The sequence below is a fragment of the Petaurus breviceps genome, unplaced genomic scaffold, assembly GCF_028583685.1.
Source record: "Petaurus breviceps papuanus isolate PSGF00001 unplaced genomic scaffold, PetGlider_PUasm1.0 38, whole genome shotgun sequence".
NCBI classification, from domain to species: domain Eukaryota; kingdom Metazoa; phylum Chordata; class Mammalia; order Diprotodontia; family Petauridae; genus Petaurus; species Petaurus breviceps.
In genome coordinates this window covers 51,771,981-51,783,529 of record NW_027186304.1, presented here as the reverse complement: position 1 = coordinate 51,783,529, position 11,549 = coordinate 51,771,981, and the positions used below count along the sequence as shown (strand labels likewise).

General features: G+C 37.2%; 1 protein-coding gene across 2 annotated transcripts in view; it reads left to right on the top strand.

Moving 5' to 3' along the window:
- The window catches only part of NOL4 (nucleolar protein 4), a 482,864-nt gene that overhangs the window by 424,988 nt on the left and 46,327 nt on the right, over nucleotides 1-11,549 (top strand). The window lies entirely within an intron of this gene.

The following is an 11,549-nucleotide window of genomic DNA, read 5'->3' as shown; positions in this document are numbered from 1 at the left end:
GGCTGAAGGTTGGGGTGTCCCTGACAATTTCTTAAAATAAGACAACAATGAAGTTTGCCTCATTGAATAAGTGTTCTTTTCACTTGAACACTTAGAGGCCATTGCTGGCCTATTAATTGGCCTAATTTCAATATTTTTGTGTCCCAGGGAATAGGGAGCCTGAGGAGAGGGAGAGAGAGAGAGAGGAACTGCTGTTGATTGGTGGAACAGTCGGAACCCACACAACATTTATTGATGAAGTTTGCCTCTTTATGGGTGTAGCTCCCCAAATCAATTACAATAGTAAATCAGAGATCACTGATTACAGATCATCATAATAGATTTATACAAGTTTGAAATACTGCAAGAATTACTGAAACATGGCACAAAGACACAATGTGAGTACATACTGTTGGAAAAATGACATTGATAGAAACAGGGCTACCACAAACCTTAAATTTGTAAAAAGAAAAAAAATGCTTGGGGCGGCCAGGTGGTTCAGCAAGTAAGAGCACCGTCCCCAGTGTAGGGATGACCTGGGATCGAATCTGGGCTCTGATATTTAGCACCACACCCAGAAATAACTGGCCGTGTAACCTTGAGCAAGTTACTTAACCCCAATTGCTTTAAAAAAATAAAGAAAAAGAAAAAAAGAAAAGAAAAAAATGCAGTATCCACAAAGCCCAATAAAGTGAAGTACAACAAAACAAAGGCATATTTATATAAAACAAAATTTCCATATACATAAAAAAGTTTATGGCAGCACTGTTAGCAGTAACAAAAAACTGGACAGAGTGGAGTAGTGGACATTGGTGGTGGAAAGGAATATTGGAAAGGAAGCATTAGCAGGACCACACTTTAGCAGATAGAGGACTGTTAGAAGAGAAAAGAAATCTATTGATAGCATTGTTGACAGAAACTGGGGCTTCTGAAAGGGGGAGCACATTAGTTGTGGGGTAATGAGTTCAACTTTGGCACATTGAATTTGAAGTAATGACAGGCTGTCTCCCTGGAGATGCGCAGTAGACAATTGGAGATATGAAGCTGGAGCTTGGGACAGAGGAAAGCTTTGTAGGTATATATTGTGAATTAGACAGTTGAACACTGTAATGAGTCACATTCTAGGACAAATTCATAGAAAATTAAGTCAGTGTTGAAGAGTTAGAAAGTAGCAAGTTTTGGTTTTTGTTCAGTCTTATCTGATTCTTCATGACCCTATTTGGGGTTTGGAGGGATAGTCAGATAGACTTTTAAGTAATTATCTAAAAATCAGCATTAGTTTCCTTAAATCTAATCAATTAATAGATATGCAGTAAGTTCTAAAATGTTATATTACATGACTCTCTTTAAGCCTTTATAATCTTTTTAATAGACCTTGTTTATGTTCATGTTCTAACTATGACTTCAGTAAGGGTAGCATGCATTGAAATTAAATGTGCTCCTTCATGAATATGTTAAAACCCAAGGTCTGTATCTAACATTAAGACAGCTCAGTATCAATTTAATTATGTTCTTCTGATACGGGCTAAATACATATGGGGAAATATCACTAATACTATCAAAAACAATAGAACCCTCCAAAATGAATTGAAATATTCAATAAAAAGAAATTATAATTAAAATGTGAATGATGTAGCTATTGAGGGGAGGGGAGAACTAGGTTTAATTCACCTTGGGCCTCTTTTCTCTATGAGTTATTTCAAATGTTTTGAGTGATTTACTACCTATCACATATAGCAAAACTCACTTCACTTTAACTATGGATAAAAATGACAGCAGAAGGAAATGAGGTGCAATGTCAAAGAAGCCTGCAGCTGGAAGACTCAGTAGTGTTACTGCTGGCAGGATTCCAGATACAAACAGGCAAGGTGATCTGAAGTGACTTGCATGGGAGGGCTGATATTGTTAATCCCAGAAAGAATTCCAAATGGTATGATTCAAAGAAAAAAAAAATAACACAAAAACAAAATCCCTTCTTCGTTTTCTACTTCTGGCCCTTCATCATTGAAACTTAATTGCCATGTTTGCTGATTCATCCCCAAGATCTTCCTTAAGAGACACTCTTGGAATCAGCAGATTGGAGTATCTTTTAACTAATGCCCCAGGCCGGCTACAAATGTGGTGAACTGGAAAGAGGGATTATTTGGAGGCAGAGGACCTGAATTCCATTTCTGAATTGGACATAACCTATGATGGAACAAATAATTTACCTGCTCCAGCCCTCATTTTCCTCATCTCTGTAGTGTGGAGGTTGGCATAGATCAGGGATCCCTAACCTGGAGCCTGTAAACTCATTTTTAAATTTTTTTTTTTTTTTTTTTTTTTTTGCCTTTTGGAGGGCAATTGGGGGTTAAGTAACTTGCCCAAGGTTACGCGGCTAGTTTTTTGTGTGGGTGTGTCTGAGGCCGGAACCGAACTCGGGTCCTCCTGACCCCGGGGCACTGCGCCACCTAGCGGCCCCATGTAAACTTATTTTTAAAAATTATTTGATAACTATTTCAATTCAGCTGGTTTCCTTTGTAATCTTGTGCATCTTATTTTATGCATTCGAAAACATTCTGGAAAAGGTCCCACAGACTTCAGCAGACTGCCAACAAAAAATGTTAAATTCCTGGTTTTAATCACCTCCAAGGAGGCTCCCTTTAAACCTATTATTCTAAACACAATGATAAATCCCAAGTCAAGAAGACTGAAGGTGAAACACACCATTCACCTCCTAGAAAAGTGATGAAATTAAAATGCAGAGAGAGACATACATTTTTGAACATGGCCAAAGTGGGAATCTGTTTTGCTAGATTTTGCATGTTTATAATGAGGATTTTTTTTGTTTGATTTTTGTTTTAGAAGGGGGTTATTGGGAGATTATAAATACATATAAAATAAGTAACTTTATTTTTAAAACAAATCTATGATCCTAAAAATAAAATGCACAGAGAACTCCACAGTGAGGGGAAAGAAAAACAAAAACTGCTTTTTGAAGCATGAGTTAGAAAGGGTTGTTCAGGTTTCAGAAGGTGTCCCCTGTTCTGGCTGTGATGTGGAGCATGGTCATGTACGTAGAGAACTAGACAGCATGAAATGACAGGCTACAGCATCTCCCTGCTTTGCATCCTCCCAGTGCGTTGTCGTCCAGCCATCAAGAGCCGTGCGGATACATATCAGCATATCCAACACCACCACCTGGAGGCAAGAGATGTTCACAGGCTCAGAAAAAAACAACTTGATTTTCAAAGTTTGTTTGGTTAAAGGTCATATTTGAAAACTATTTTTACACTATGCCTCTTTCATAAATTGGAAAAGGCAGCACATGATTTGATGTGTAACCAGAGTCCCTGATAAGGAGATATTGGCTTTGAAAGGCTCCTAAAACTGGATTACTGCTCTCACCTGTCATATAATGGTAGCTGAGCAACCTCAGCCATCTCAGAGCTCCCAAAGTGAAAGTCAAGAAACCTACCTCCACACCTCGTTTGTTTTTGTGAAGAATTGCCTTCCTACTGATTTGGGATTTTGGGCCGTTAAACTAAATGTTGCCACCCAGTACCCAATGTTTATAGCAGGTTTTGTTACTAGTTTATGGTGCTAGTATTTTCCTCACAGTAAAATTGAAGTACAATACACGTAGTTCTTGGTTTGTTTTTCCTCCTGGGTCAGGGAAAGAAGAGGAGAAAGAAATGACATTTACTGTTTGTGTTTATACCAATGGCCCCCTTTGTTCCTCACCCACTGCTACAAAAGAGAATCCCTTGGTCTCCAGAAACAAGATGAGAACTAGCCAATTGAACTGGTTTAGGACATACCTTTGCTAAAACCTCAGAAATGTTTGCCCTGAAAAATATTCATCAACCTCATCCATACTTGGTAATTTCAGCACTTCCCCCTCGTGGTTAGCCCCTTCTCCTTTCTGCTTTCATTGTAAGAAAAAGTCAAGCTCCAAGCTGTAATAAACACTATTGCAGCCTGCATTTCAGTCATCCCATGAGATCTCTCATACTTGCTTTCTTTATCATTTACATCCATGGGAATATAACATAAGTATTCAGGCTACATACATTGATATTTTTGTGGCCTCTCAAATTGCCCTGCGTTGACCAGTTTACATGTAATTTACTGAGGATGTCCATAAGCACAAAGTCCAGTGAGGGTGCAGGGAAGAAAAGGGAAATAGAAAGCAGCAGCTGGGTTTTTATTTAGGTTCCTCACGACTAGTTACATGCACCCTGGTATATAAGACAGTATTTATTTTTAGGGTTATCTTAAGGCATATGCCAACTCTATGTGCAAATGAATATTGTTGGTTCAAGGCAACTGATGCTGTGTATGGTTCATAAGGTAGAAGAAAAGAATTTCAAAATGATTTTTACTACTGCTTAAATAAGACATTTTTTCCAACTTCATTGGAAATGGGGTGGCATATTTTATGTTTGATTTGTGAGACAAGTGGTTCTATTTTTCTGACTGTACACCACCTCCAACATGCTTAATTATAAATATTTAAGTGGCAGCATTAGGGGGAAGAGAAAACATCAACAAATGCTTCTCCCCATGTTCAGAGAGGCTCTAACAGAACAACACATATTTTCATGAGTTTGTTGCTTAAGTCAGCTTTTAGAAATCCTCACTGGATCAAGATGGGGCTACAGTAGCAGATAGGTAGAGAGATATAGATACAGATAGATAGCTATAGATAGGATGTGCCCAGAAAATTATATACAATATCTATTTATATATAATAATACATATTATTAATATTAATTACTAAATTATTATTAATATAATTATATAAATGATATATCTAATTTTCTGGGCACATCCTATCTATACCTGTCTTGGGGGTGGGGTGTATAGGCCAGGTGGCACAGTGGGCTTGGAATCAGGAAGACTCCTCTTCCTGAATTTAAATACAGCCTCATAAACTTACTAACTATGTGACCCTGGGCAAGTCACTTAACCCTGTTTGTCTAACTTTCCTTATCTATAAAATGAGCCAGAGAAGGAAATGGCAGATCAGTATATTTGCCAACCCCAAATGGGGTTACAAAGAGTCAGACACGACTGAAACAACCAAAAACAAAAGTGTGTGTGTGTTCTATATTTCCCTAATTGTCTTGGTTTGACTAATTTACAACTAATTTTCTGGGGAGATCATAATGTACAGGCAGATTTGACTTCCAGTTCATTCATATTATAACAACCTGTAAAACTTTTGCTCAACCCTTAAGAAGTAAAAAGCCCTGCCACTTCAAAAGCTCCTTCAAGAACTATGAACCAAGGGGCAGAGTCAAGATGGCGGAGTAGAAACAGAACTTCCACAGAGCACCTGTTCCCACCTCTTCCAATTCATGTAAAAAATGACTCTGAACAAACTTTGTAGCTGCAAAACCCACAAAATGACACAGAAATTAACCTCCCACTGAGGACAGTCTGGCAAGACATCAGGAAGGGACCAGCGCAGCACTCTGGGAGCTGCGCCCACCTACATGCAAGCCTGAGGTTTTAGCCTCAGGGCAGCCACAACCAGCCACCTGCTGGAGGGACTTCAGATCACCAGTAGCTGTGGCAGTTTCCAGAATTATCAACCCATAGATGCTAAGGACAAAGTGAGAGGTCAGTGCAGTGTGGACTTTGGGACCTGGGAGTTCAGGAGTGTGGTTGGGCCTTTGCCCCCAGGGTGAGAAGAAACTGAGGTGTGGTAGCTGCCCAGCCACTGCCACTTAGCTGCTTCAGAGCTCCTGGCCTACAGGTTGTAGGGAGACCAAGCAACCAGTCTGAGGGGTAATCTCTCTTGCTTTAATCTACTTGTATCTGGATCACTGTTTGAGGTGGAGGTCCTGCGGTGGGTGACCTGTGTGCCAGAGTGTGTGGAGGCTTCAGAGAGGGAAGCCAACTAATAGCTCCAGAAGCTGAGAAAATCCCAGCAATTGGGACAAAGCTCCCCCCCTCTAGTAACAGAGTTCTGCTGTGGCAAAAAGCTCAAAAGTCAAGTAATTGAGTGGCATCATGAGCAAGCAAGGGATGCAAGACAAGCACAGCAGTCCAACTTTGGAGACCTTTTTGGGGACAAAAAGGATCAGGAAATGGAACAGGAGGAAGACAGCAAAGTCAGAACTCCTGTAACAAAAGCTTCCATCAAAAGAATAAGCTGCTTATAGGCCACAGAGGATCTTAAGAAGTATTTTGAAAGCCAAATAAGAGTAGTAGAGGAAAAATTGGGAAGAGAAATGAGAATGATGCAAGAAAATTATGAAATGAGAGTCAACAACCTGACTGAAGAAAATAACACCTTAAAAATAAACCAACTCAAATGGCAAAGGGGGCTCAAAAAGGCAATGAGGAAAAGAATGCCTTAAAAAGCCAAATTTGCCAGATGGAAAAAGAATCTCAAAAGCTCACTGACAAGCATCATTCCTTCAGAATTAGATTGGAGCAAATGGAAGCTAATGACTTTATGAGAAATCAAGATACTATTAAACAGATCCAAACAAATGAAAAAAATAGAAGACAATGTGAAATATCTCATTGGAAAAACCACTGATCTGGCAAATAGATCCAGGCGAGATAATTTAAAAATTATTGGACTACCTGAAATCCCTGATCAAAAAAAGAACCTAGAAATCATCCTCCAGTAAGTTCTCAAGGAAAATTGCCCTGATGTTTTAGAACCAGAGGGCAAAAAAGAATTTTAAAGAATCCACTGATCACCTCCTGAAAAAGATCCCCAAAAGAAAACTCCTAGGAATATTATAGCCAGGTTCCTGAGTTCCCAGATCAAAGAGAAAATATTACAAGCAGCCAAGAAGAAACAATTTGAATATTGTGAAAAAACAATCAGGATAACACAGTATCTGGCAACTTCTACACTGAGGGATAGAAGGGCTTGGAATATGATATTCTGGAAGTCAAAGGAGCTGGGATTAAAACAAAGAGTCACCTGCCCAGCAAAACTGAGTCTCATGTTTCAGGGGAAAATATGGTCATTCAGTGGAATAGAGGACTTTCAAGCATTCTTAATGAAAAAAACAGAGCTGAATAGAAAATTTGACATTCAGATACAAGAAGCAAGAGAAGCATGAGAAGGTAAACAGGGAAAAGAAATCATAAGGAACTTATCAAAGTTGAACTACTTGCATTCCTACATGGAAAAATGACAAATATAACTTATGAAACTTTTCTCAGTATGAGAATAGTTGAAGGGATTACATATTTATATATGTGTGTGTATACATGTATACATATATATGTGTATAAACAAAGGTTTAAAATCAAATGTTTAAAATATATGTATATTATTATTAATTATTATTATTTTACACGTATCTGGGAAATGAGATATACAGGCACTGGGGAATAGAGATCCACCATGCCCTACTGGAAAGTCGGAGGGGTTAGGGGAGAAGATATGGGAGAAAGCAGATTGGGGGAGGGAGTATTCAGTGAGATTACTGTTTTGGAGCGATGGGTAGGGGAAAAATTGGGAGAAAATTTGTAACTCAAAATCTTGTGGAAATGAATGATGTAAACTAAAAAAGAAAAAAATGGGGTCATGAAGAGTCCTATACCACAAAAAAAAAAAAAAAAAAAAAAAAAGCCACGAACCAAATGGAATTGTGCTCACTTCAGAACTGAAGGTACTCTTCATCAGAAACCTAGGATCCCAGAATCCATCATATACAGGTGATGTTGGGAATGACTTTGCTCCTCATCTTGTTCACTGAATCATGTGGGAACATATGTTTCATATATTGAAACCATTTATGATCGCCACCAAAGACATTCTCATTGAAACGGCCTCAATTAGTCAAGTTCTTCCACCTGTATGAAAACAAACGTGAGCAGGAAAGCAAATTGACCTTGAGCTGAGGCCTGACTTCTATTTAACATAGGATTGTATGGTGCCTAATTTCTGCTTTGCAGGCAAGCCTGGTTGGTCAAGAGATGTAGCCAGAACACCCAGAGAATGAGCCTTTAAAGAAAGACTTTGGTAGAAGAGTAAGGGCTGAGACATATAAAGAAGATGGGAGAATGCTTTTAAAATCTTGACCAATGCACTGCCCACTCCAACACTACAGATAGCAAATTGAACAACAGCTTTGACATCAAAAACATGGTCCTGTCCTAAGTTATTTGAAGCCTGCTCCCCACAAGAATGTAAAGAAAGATATCCAGTTTGTGTATTGTGTGTGAACTGTAACAAGTTGATCTTTTGGAAAATTTAAGTTTGTGAATGTCTTGCTGTGCCATGTTTGCCAACTAATAGTAATTAATTGGAAAGTGTTGATAATTATTATTCTAACTAATAATTTCATAAATCAGAAAGGTGTGAAATTTTACAAAACTGAGGAAAAATAAAAATTCTAACGGCTACTTAGTCCTTTCAGTTATACCCCTTTAAAAAATAGTTTGTCATGATACATATTTTATTTTATTGTAGTTCAGTCCATGCCTCTCTTAAGAGTAAATAGAGTATTTCTCTCATTATAAAGTCTATTAGACAATTGTTCTCCTTGACTCCTGACATCAGCGTTACAATAGGATTCCACTGTATTAGCATTTTAAGTAATTGGACAAAAACTCTGAATACCTAGTAAATGAACAAATCTTTTCTTTTCTCTGAAGATTCTACATTAACTTCACTTCTCTCAAACTTGGATTACTACTATGTGATATACATGCACATATACCTATTGAGGCCTTTGCTTCTGGGAAAATTCACTGTTAGTTGTTAAGGCATTCAAAATCTCTCATCTTCCAAAGTTCATTCAGTTATAAATGTTTGACTTACCACCCTGAGAGTTAGGGAACTAGGTTTCATTTTAGTGTCTTTAGTTCTTTCCAAGGATATTTTTCTTTTTCTCTTCTTTCCTTATGTTTACTACACAATTAATAGTTGAGAAGGAACTCAAAGGAAAAAGGAACAAAATCATAAGAATTCACATAATGGTTTGTTTCTTCGGGATAAAGGAGATATATGTGAGACTAAATATATACCATTTATCTGGGATTAAGTAAAAAAATGCTGAAAAAATCTCATTTTGCTTATTTTTTTATTTGTGGAGATGAAATGAAAAATATTTGTTTCTAGAAATTTTAGTGGAAAATAGGGATAATCCTTGAAATATGAACATACTTTTCATAAGCTATCTGTCTGGTCTGCTTAGAGGTCACAGAATCAAAATTTGAAGGGACAAGTGGTCATCCAGTGCAATCAATAACTGAAGCATAAAGTGCTTTTACAGTAGCTTTAAAAAGTGGTGACCCAGCCTATACTGGAAGATTTTTGATGAGATATCTTACCTCATATGACAATATTAGTTATTTATGCCTGTACATCATTTTAAGGTTTACAAAGTTATTTGCTTTAACAGTCCTGTAAGGTAGCTAGTACAAATAGTCTGGTACTCCTTTTATAGATGAAAAAATTGAGACTCAATGAAGTTAAATGATTTGTCCCTGATAGCATAGCTAGTAGAAGTTGGAGCCAAGATTCAAATACACTTTGCTTTATTCTAGTTGAATTTTCTTTCCTACTTTTTGATTCTTGACCTTATTCTTTTCAACATTTTCATAAGTAACTTGAATTAAGACATAAATTTACTGATGAATTCAATATAGAAAGGAGAGGTAACCTTTTGGATTACAGAATTAGATTATATAATTACATAATTATGTCAACAGTTAGTCTGAACAATGTGACAGATCTAATAAGATAAATATCATAGAAACAAATGTAAAGTGCTACACTGAAGTTCAAAAGATCAGCTGGACAAGGAGGAGATCTGACTAGGAAGTGATTCATATGAACAACCATAGGAATTTCAGCATACCGAAAACTCAGTGTGCATCAACAGTGTGACACAGGAGTTAAAAATATTAACAAAACATAGATTTTTTTCTTCAATATAAGCATAGTGCCCAGGATAAGAAAACTGGTAGTCCTACCTAATTCTGCCCTTGTCGGACTACATGTAGAGTTTTATGTTCAGTTCTGGGTATTACATTATTAAGTAAGACCATTGTCAAACTGATATGCATCTAGAGGAGGGTAGGTAGAATAGTGAGAGCCCTTGAGAATATGCCATAAAAAGACTACTTGAAGAAATTGAGGTCGTTTGGCTTAGAAAAGGAAATTCTTGGGGCAGCTAGGTGGTAGAGTGAATAGAGCACTGACCCTGGAGTCAGAAGGATCTGAGTTCAAATCCAGCCTCAGACACTTGACACACTTACTAGCCATGTGACTTTGAATAAGTCACAACCCCAGTTGCCCTCCAAAATAAGCAAAAAAAAAAAGAAAAGAAAAGGGAATTCTTGGAAAGGGGCACACTTGAAGGAATAGGTTTTCCATATTAACGTATTTGATGGGCTGTTATATAAAAGAGGAATTAAGTTTGTTTTGTTTAGTCCAATAAATCCAAATTAGGAACAGATGTTGGAAATTGCAGTTAAGTGTCAACAAGTCATTGTACCTTGAGAGGTGACAATCTCCCTGTCACTGGAGGTCTTCAAGCAGATTTGACTAACCAGTCTTCTTGATGTTTTGAAAGGGATTCCTAGTCAGTTGTGACAGATTGGACTAGTTAACATCTAAGATTAGTTTCTGCTTTGAGAGTCTATGAGGCAATGGTACCTCTCATAGATCCAGGAAGCTATGTTTTCCTATCGGTTTTTTCCAGAACCTGAGTGGTTTAAACTGGAAGGAAAAGAAAATCAAAGAAGCTCAGAACAAGGTCTCAGAATTGGGATGATCTAGTTTCAAGTCTGGCCCCTGATATGTACTAGCAGTTTCACTGTGGCTGTTGTTTAACCTGAAAACTCTTTAAAATTACAGTTTGGTGTATCTCAATTAGTGTAAAAAGACAATTGGTATTCCCTCCATTGATGAAATCACAGGTCTGGACCTTCATACGTATTTCTTTTATTTTTCTATCCAGAGTTAGGTTAGTAGTTAGAAAACTTTTATGGGTAAAAAAAATTAGGGGTGGTAGAAGAGTAATATTTTTATTGAAGAATTAGCCTTAAAGAGTATAAATATTTTCATTTGTTGATGTTTCACAGGTTTTTTTTGGAAGGAAATAAGCATTTATTAAGCTCTTACTATTTACCAGGAACTGTTGCAAATGTTATTGTATTTAATCATCACAGTAATCCTGAGATGTACATTAGTCTTATTATCTCCATTATACAATTGAGGAAACTGAGGCAAACAGCAGTTAAGTAACATGCCTATGGTCACATTGCTAGTAAGTGTCTAAGGGTAGATTTGAACCAAGGTCTTCCTAATGGCAGACCCAGTGTTCTATCTAATATGTCATTTGACTGCTTCTCAACAAAATACAAATTTCATGGATGGAAATCTTCTAGGCCAGGTTTTCATGAAGCAGTTAACTGATGTGAAGTGATTATTAACTATTGTAGTGTTTCCAAAGCTTATTTTTATGATAAAACTATTCTTTAATGTGAAATGGAGCTTTGGAAACTCTAAGCATTCCATAAACATGCAATCTTTTTAAAGATTAAGCTTTTATTTGGGAGTGGTCAAGGGAAAAGTTTGAGCATATGTGTATTAGAATGTG